Genomic DNA, 561 nt, shown 5'->3' on the forward strand with positions numbered 1-561 from the left:
TTGCAGTACTGTTATATAGTAACACAGACAACCATTTAGCATTGATTTACGCTGTATGTGGTAATGGAACAACAATGAAAGCTATTGATAATTTTATCCATTTCCTCTCAGGTTTTTGAACGAAAAAATCAAAGTACTCCTAAATACAAACTGCAAATTGAAAGGTAGGTGTTGCACGCTTGGACACAAAGGAACTTTCAGGCTTGCATGGGCTGAAATTATTTCTTTAGTTCTTGACTGGAAAACATAACTAATTTTATTGGGTTACAGTGCTTTCAACTCGGTAGAGTGCTATTTAGCAGATATTTCACTACTCATTCACATACACATTCAACATTCAAATTGCTATTCTTGGAGATGTTATTTCCACTTTTGCTCACCTGGAAATACAGAAACCCTGCACATGAGCTCCACGTTGCTACATGCTATTGACTGTTTCTGTAACTTGCTCCCTACCTAAAGGGCACACAGCTGCCTATCTGGGCTTTACTTAACATCACAGAATAAACCTACAGAAATACAGTTTCTCTTTCAGGTGAATAAACACAAATGACACAAATT

Source organism: Etheostoma cragini, unplaced genomic scaffold, assembly GCF_013103735.1.
Source record: "Etheostoma cragini isolate CJK2018 unplaced genomic scaffold, CSU_Ecrag_1.0 ScbMSFa_2638, whole genome shotgun sequence".
Taxonomy (NCBI): domain Eukaryota; kingdom Metazoa; phylum Chordata; class Actinopteri; order Perciformes; family Percidae; genus Etheostoma; species Etheostoma cragini.